The sequence below is a fragment of the Lygodium microphyllum genome, chromosome 6 (genome assembly GCF_053477565.2).
Source record: "Lygodium microphyllum isolate KBCC chromosome 6, Lygodium_microphyllum_v1.1.10, whole genome shotgun sequence".
In the NCBI taxonomy this organism is placed as follows: domain Eukaryota; kingdom Viridiplantae; phylum Streptophyta; class Polypodiopsida; order Schizaeales; family Lygodiaceae; genus Lygodium; species Lygodium microphyllum.
Window position 1 is genome coordinate 30,920,456 of NC_141140.1, and position 8,096 is coordinate 30,928,551.

The following is an 8,096-nucleotide window of genomic DNA, read 5'->3' on the forward strand; positions in this document are numbered from 1 at the left end:
TTTTGTGCAAAATAAATAATCTAAATGGAATAGTGACACACAATATTTTCTCATAAAATATAAATTCATTAGAATAAGATAATGAATAAATTGGAATCCAGTTATTAGTAACTAATTTATTCCAATCAGCTTGAGAACTAGGGTCATGGTCATAGGTATCCTTCCATAAGGATAAGGGAATCAAAATATATAACGTACATATTATGGATACTTGGTCTTCTACTCAATGTATCGGCAACAACATTCTCTCTTTTGGATTGATATTGGATAACTAGAAAACTTTGAATGAAAATAGCCCATTTGATATAACGGTCAGAAATTTTTGGCTGACTAAGAAGATGTTTGATACTTTGTTTGTCAGTTTTGATCATAAATTTGGATCCCATTAGATAGTGTTTCCACTGATGTAAGGCTTGTACTACAGCTAACAATTCCTTATCATAGGTATTATACTTCAGTTCAGAGGGTTTAAGTTTACAACTAGAATATACTATGGGATGTGAGTCTTGCATGAGGAGGGCTCCTATTCATGATCCGCTAGCATCAGTGACTCCTAGAAAGAATGGTCGATTAAAATCAGGTAATTATAAAACAAGTATATGTATTAAAGCATGTTTCAATAAATCAAAAGACTTTTGTTGGTTATCATACCAATGATATACAACATCTTTCTTTAATGATTTCGTTAAAGGTAATGTAAGGAATGAAAAAATTCTTACAAATTTTCTGTAAAAGCTGGCAAGACCTAAGAAAAAACGTAACTCATGTACATTTTTAGGGATTGGTCAAATCAAAATTCGTTATATCTTTTTAGGATTAACTTGAATACGATAAGAAGAAACAATGTGACCTAAGTATTCAATGTGGATTTGGAAAAATTCACTCTTATCTGGGTTAGCATATAATTGATTCTCTTTCAAAAATTTGAAAACCAAAGATAAATGTGCATAATGCTCATTCTCATTCATATTGAAAACCAATATGGCATTAAAGAAAACAATTACACAATGTTGATATTTCAAAAATATACGATTCATCATACAATTGAATGTAGCTGGTGCATTAGTCAAACTGAAAGGCATAACAATAAATTCATAATGACTAAATTGAGTTCTAAATGCAGTCTTGAAAATGTCAAGTGTATCCAATCGTACTTGAATTGAGTTCTAAATGCAGTCTTGAAAATGTCAGTGTATCCAATTGTACTTGATGATATCCAAATTTGAGATCTATCTTACTAAAAATAGTGGCTCCTTCTAGTTTGTCCATGAGGTCGTCTACCCTAGGAATCGGATATCTATTCTTAATAGTGATCTTGTTTAAGAAATGATAGTCAATGCACATCCTGTAGGTATTATTTTTCTTCTTGACTAATAGAACAAGTGCACCAAAAGGAGAACTATTGGGCTGAATGAGTCCTCAGGTTAACAATTCTTCAACTTGTGCTTGGATTTCTTTCTATGCAATTTGATTGTGTCTATAAGGTTGTTTACATTGTGGTTGATAACTTGCGATAAAGTCTATTTTATGGTCTCCAAGAGGTGTAGGTGGTAAACCAGGTCAGATTCGCCTCAACCGCGGTCAACCCAATTCTAGCTAGCCAGGTTCTCCCACATTCTAAAGGAGCCAATCCCTTATATACATCCAAATATTTCTTGTTCTTCTCCCAGTGATCTAATTAAGTTATCTCTTTGAGTTTAGCTCCCTAGAGAAACACAAGTGAGGAAACAACTTCTTTCCAAACGGACATGTATGTTCACAAATACATAGATGTGATTAACTGTTGCAAAAACATGAATTAAGTTAGATTGGTTCGATTTTAGTGAGCACTCCTCAATAGAAAATGAGAAATATCAACCTATCGGTTGTTCATTTCCTAAACCGTCAAGATCCTTAGATACACAAAGTAACAATGTACACTAGTAATTGTTTCCATTACGTTGACCAATGTTCAAGTTTCAAGTATAGGCCTCGTGACACATCTTGTGATGCATTCTATCAAGACTTGCATATTCTTTATTGGCAATTACATGCAAGAAAATAGGGTATTGGAGAACCATTATGGAGATCTTGAGATCATCAAGCTCTAACTCCAAAATAATGATGTGTTGATGCAATATGTTATTACCTACCCAACTGAAGTTAGTGGAAAGGGTTATGATGCCTCTCTTGTTTTACAAAACCAAATCGGCAGATATGCAAATGTTTAATGCTCTTAAAATGAAAGCCCATGAGTCATTCTACACTACGTATCCTAATACTACCATAGAAAGAGTTACATTTTTCATAGAATGGGGTCCAAACCAAGGGCAATTTTCCAAATTCTTCTCTCATCACTTTCCTAAGAAGAAAAATCCAATCTTGTATAGTTCTCTCTCCCTCTCTCTCTCAATTACGAAGTAGTGTTGCATTGTATTGAAAATGACAAAATCATTGCTACTAGAAAGTGTTGATATGTTACCCTTTTCATGTTCTAAGGGTAGAGAGATTAAGTTTAAGTAAAGCTCTACAAAAAGTGGTATTGTGATATTAAAAACTAGTAAAAGAAAGCCCAAAAGTATTGCTACATTTGTGCAAATTGAAGAAATGGTTTAAAGTAGCTCAATATAGTGTTTCCATTGACGTAAGGCTTGTATTATAACTAACAATTCCTTATCATAGGTAGAATACTTTAGTTCAAAGGGTTTAAGTTTGCAACTAGAATAGGCTATGGGATGTGAGTCTTGCATGAGGACAACTCCTATTCCTGATCCGCTAGCATCAATGACTAAGAATGATCGATTAAAATCAAGTAATTGTAAAACAGGTGCATGTGTTAAAGTATGTTTCAATAAATCAAAAGAATTTTGTTGGTTATCAGACCAATGATATATAACACCTTTCTTTAATAATTTAATCAAAGGTAATGCAAGCAATGAAAAATTTCTTATAAATTTTCTATAAAAGCTGGCAAGACCTAAGAAAGAACATTACTCATGCACATTTTTGGGGATTGGCCAATTCAAAATTTCTTATAACTTTGGTCTAAGTATTCAATGTGGGTTTGAAAAATTTATTCTTGTCAGGGTTAGCATATAATTAATTCTCTTTCAGTAATTTGAAAACCAAAGACAAATGTGTATAATGCTCATTCTCATTCTTACTGAAAACCAATATGTCATAAAAGAAAACAATTACACAATGCTGACACTTCAAAAATATACGATTCATCATATGATTGAATGTAGCTAGTGCATTAATCAAACCAAAAACCATCAAATCGAATCCATAATGACCAAATTGAGTTCTAAATGCAGTCTTAAAAATGTCAGATGTATCCAATCGTACTTGATGATATCCAAATTTGAGATTTATCTTACTAAAAATAGTGGTTCCTTCTAGTTTGTCCATGAGGTCCTCTACCCTAGAGATCAGATATCTATTCTTAACAGTGATCTTGTTTAAGGCACGATATTCAATGCACATCCTATAGGTATTATTTTTCTTATTGATTAATAGGAGAGGTGCACAAAAAGGAGAACTACTGGGCTTAATGAGTCCTCCGGTTAACAATTCTTCAACTTGTGCTAGGATCTCTTTCCGTTCAATCTGATTGTGTCTATAAGGTGCTTTACATGGTGGTTGAGAACTTGCAATTAAGTCTATTTTATGGTCTTCAAGACGTGTAGGTAGTAAATCAGGGGATAAATCAGTAGTAAAACAATCTTTAAATTGTGAAAGAAACTGTGCATGCCTAGGATGCATCTGATTTTCCTTAGCTTCAATTTCATTCACCCATACTAAGTATGATTTGCTGCATTTTCTCAATCTACATTTAGCATGTGTGTGACTAAGAAATGGAAAATTATCAAAGATGTGCGTTCCATGTAATGTAATTTGTTTTCCGTAAATATGAATTTTCATGGAATGTGTGAAAAAATCTATGTCATGATTATATTTGTGATACCAAGGCATTCCTAAAATAATATCACTAGCTTGCAAAGGCACAACCAAGAGATTTTTGCACTCAACATAATCACCAATTTTAATTTCTAAATCATGAACTTCTTGTGTATCATTGTATCTAGTACCTAAGAATGCAGCCTTTATGTGATAATGAGTTGGAACAGTAGGTAAGTTCAATTCTTTCACTAACTTGGTAGAAAAAAATAATGTATGCTCCCATCATCATGTAAAATAATCTTTTCATGACCATGCACAAGACATTTCATGGTTAATAATGAATGAGGATTTGACATACTTGGTAAAGTATCTTAAGCATCACTAATATCATCATCATCTTTAGTAAAATCTTGCATATCTTCATGATCTTCGTCTTTAGTCGCTCCTAAGTAGTTTATTTGAATAGCTGGCTTCTTGGATTGATAGTTTACTGCTAAGTATCCAAGTCATTGATATTTGTAGCAAACTATAGACTTTGCTTTGGAAACGTTCTTGGTAAGGGATGGAAATTTAGGTACGTTGAGTTTGGCTGGAGAGAAGGCTTAGGGTTTGAATTTGTGTTTAATGGTAAAGCAGGAGGTCAGAGTTCAGGGTTTACGAAAATAAGAAGGAACAAAGCAATTTTGATTGAATCTTTGAAAGTTAGAATTGATATGCTTTGTACCAAAGTTACCATTAGTTGGAAATTATTGTGGTCACTTTTATTAGACTGAAAAAAGTGAATACCTAGTAGTCTTCAATTACAAAATCAATAAATAGGTTGGAACTTTGTCCTAACCTTAATTTAATATGAGTGCACTCTAAACTCATAAAATTCCATTAATTTAATATGTCTTTTACGAAATCACCCATGTGCACATTAAATTTAAATGACGCCCGAAAAGCATAGGCATTGTCGTCGCGTTAAGAGTTGAAGGTCTACCACCGGGGCTTTTAGTGCAAAACAAGAGTTTAGGATTCAAGATTCAGAAAGGAAAAATGGATTGGGTTTTAATAAGATTCGGGCTTTAGAAATGATTTAGATACGGAAGGGGAATTCAAGCCTTCTCACTTTGTGCTTACCATACATGATCAGAAGGATTAAGACTAACTTGAATACATCAAATGCTTCAGGATACATACATCATTTCATAAAGGATATTTTCAGATTTTCAATTCATTTATGAATGTCAAATGCAAGCTCTAATGGCATTTATTACAAAGATGGATTTCAGTCATTTGGGTCAAGTATATTGATGCTAGAATCAAATACATCCAAGATTTGGGCCAAAGATGCATGAAATGGATTGAAAAAGAATATTTCTAGCTTCAGCCCTGTTTTAAAACAGAAAATTCCAGCCCATAAACAAATTCAAAATGAGTGCATAAACTTAAGAAGAGGCACTTTTGATCATCTATGAACAATGTCCTGAAGAAAAGAGGTCATTTTCCTCTATTACAACCATAAAAAACCCATGTTTGCTCATAAAAATGGATCAAAATAGTGGGCTGCCCTGTTTATGACTGGTTATTCCAGCCCATAACAGTCCATAAGTCTTCAATATCCTCACCCTTTGCTTGCCCCAAAGTCAGTCAAGTACTTGGGCACAAGTCGGGCTTCATTGGACCAAGAATAAGGTAGAGAAGATGAGAGAAGTCGTGCATAAGAGCAGGCTCAATCCTCTTCTCTCAGATTTCCCCTCTTTTATAGACAGTTTCAGTATGCATTTTCGTCAAACCAAAGAGGTAGAGAAGTGGAGCTCTCACCAAGTTAACATCTTCAGTTGTTGGTCTGTTAATCTTCAGTTTACATGCTCCATTCCATGCATCTCAGCTCCAGCTTTCTCCAGTTTCCCATGGTTACTTTTTGACCAGCCTAGGTCACCTGCTGGTCACCTTAGTTTGTTACTTTTGGTCCCGTGTGGACCTAGTGGACTTTTGACAGTTTTTTGGCAACATTTTTGGGTTTTGTCCATATTTTTGTACCTAAATTAATGTGATTTATCCAGTAGAATGTCAATTACTTCCAGATGTCCAAGTTTTAGGTTCGCATAGACTTATTTTTCATAAATGTGCATGGTATATCAGCAAATTATATGCTAAATACCAAAGAACTTGTATAACTAAGGTAGATATTGGATAATAATGCCTGAATTTTGTATGAAAATATCTCATATAATCTTCAAGTGAAAATCTTTTGTGTTTATAAGAATCCCATGATTTATATCATGGACAGTAAACTCTTTGATAGCATCCCCGTCAACTTCTCGCACAAGGAATCCACCTTGTGTGTGAGCCCTGGCAAATAAATATATTTTTACAGAATCCACTGTAAAACCTCACAGAATCCACCGTGGAATTAAAAAACCTTAAGGAATCCATCTTGGAATATGTCTCCTGGCATCAATTCCACCCATGTGAAGTTACTTGTAAACATGCCAGACCGGAAGGAATGCTAACTCAAATTAAAACAAAGTTTTACATGCATAAAGAAATTTATGATTTTTCACTTTCTTAAACATGCCTTTAAGTATGGTTAAATTTGAAATTATAAGTACTTATATTTTTACTTTCTTTTTTCAAGAAAGCAAAATTGAATCACATTAGTACACACACACATAGAGCACAAGATGCCAAAGTCAAAAGCCCTATTGGAGGATCCTTTACAATAGTAAGAGAACACTATTCTTGAAAGATTTGAGGTATCCTTCAATTCGTTTATTCTCATAATCGATTGTTGACTAAATTTTTCTCCACTACAATAGAATATTGACAAAATTCAAGATGAGAATATGTGCAAAAGTGTTTCAGAATACTAGCTCCTACCATCAAAATAAGCAATGGAACAAACATCGGTCTAGGTATGATGGTATTTGTGCCTGAAAATACATCTATATAAAGTCTCATGATATGCATCAATAAATATTTAAAGTTTGTGACCCTTGTTCTTATGATAATGCCGATAGTTACAAAAAAATTATACCACTGCTTTTATGGACATTTGTAGTGACATGAAAATGTAGGGGTCTAGGTCTCCTTAGGGGCCATATCCTTAGTATCCATGTCTTCTATCTTGTTAGACATACACTGTTATTGTAGCTTATATAAAACCCAAAGCATTGATAGAATAAATATACTACAAGGAAAGGTATAACACTTGAATGTTACTAAAACAAAGATACTACAAGGTACTTGAAAGTAGAACACTAATATAATGATGTCCTCATAATACAAAAGAAAATGAAAGTAGAGATCCCAGACATTACAGCTACCAAAAACCACAAGAAGCTACCTCTATAGATCTCTAACTCCTATTCCTAATTAAGAATAATTATCTAAACAATAGAGAGTGATGAGATCCCTAATCAGAAATCTCATTGTCATGCAATCCCTCTTTGGCTCAATTCAACCACAATCAAGAAACACATATTATCATAACTCTTGAGAATAAACCAAAGTATACAAGCTTGCTAGTAATACCTCTTCTTTGTGAGAATATATCTTCTCTAGAAGCCACTCGCTCATGGTGATTCATATACCTTTTCTCTAGTTGGATTGGTAAATGGCTAGTGTATCTATGCTAGAAAAAAATCTTGAATATTAAATGAAATAGATAGAATTTCAAAACAACCAATTGAATCTAATCTCGAGCATAAAATCTACAAAATTATATCTCTTGAAGGCATCTAGCCACCATCCCCAAGTTGCGACGATGATTCAATCCTTGGAGCTTGGGCTAAGAAGTGTTGTATCTCATGCTATGCGTGGAGTTGGGACATGTCAACAAGTATTGTAGCAATATACAATAAACAAATAAACCACTACATTGTGTTATTTCTTGCTCCCTCCAACCTCTCTCTCTCTCTCTCTCTCTCTCTCTCTCTCTCTCTCTCTCTCTATTTCTTCATCTCTCCCCGTCTCTCTTCCTCCATCCTTCTCCCTTTCTTGCTCTTCTAACTCCCTCTCCTCTCTATGCTTACTCTTAAGTTTGTGTTATGGATGTTCAAGCTTACCCTTAAACATGCCTACTACTAAGCTAAAAAATCTTCATATAATTTGTACATTTCAAATATTCCTTTCATATAAATTAAATTTATAATTTTTAGCTTTAATCTTATGTACTTGCATGCAAGAATTGAACATAACTTTTCAAATTAAACATTAAATAAATATTT